This window comes from Protopterus annectens, chromosome 3.part1 (genome assembly GCF_019279795.1).
Source record: "Protopterus annectens isolate FY-2018-M chromosome 3.part1, PAN1.0, whole genome shotgun sequence".
Classification (NCBI taxonomy): Eukaryota; Metazoa; Chordata; order Ceratodontiformes; family Protopteridae; genus Protopterus; species Protopterus annectens.
In genome coordinates, this window is record NC_056732.1 from 1,226,706,324 (window position 1) to 1,226,706,750 (window position 427).

Consider the following 427-nt stretch of genomic DNA (forward strand, 5'->3'; position numbering starts at 1 on the left):
ATACATATTGGCAGGGGAGAGACCACAATCAAGAAGGTGGGTCTCCCAAGATAAGGATCCTCTACTGCACTACAGAGGGGTTGACCCCTGCGGTTTCCCCAAATGTGAAAAACTCAACTGTATAATAATTTACGGTAGTAGGGGACTGTGATTTGCTGTGCCTCACAAATGTAACTGTCAGTCATATTCATTTTCTAATGGTGGTTGTTTTACTTGTTTATATCCTTGTCTTTCAATGTGCAGGCTTAATACATTTTCATAGTTTGTAATTGGTGACAACTTGAAATAATGGAGTGCCTTCTAGAAAAAGAAGTAAGACGAATGTTGTATAAGAATGTTTGGAAACTTGAACAACAAAATATGAGGTTTGATTAAAATGGAAAAAAATGAGCTGCTATCTGTCTTTTTGTGGTAATTTAAAATGCTG

At 36.8% G+C, this 427-nt stretch overlaps 1 non-coding gene across 1 annotated transcript; it reads left to right on the top strand.

Annotated features, from left to right (window-relative positions):
• LOC122798964 lies at window positions 1–166 on the top strand. The gene has a single exon (XR_006364375.1). It is a non-coding gene; the product is annotated as a U1 spliceosomal RNA (small nuclear RNA).
• Window positions 167–427: the final 261 nt, after the last annotated feature.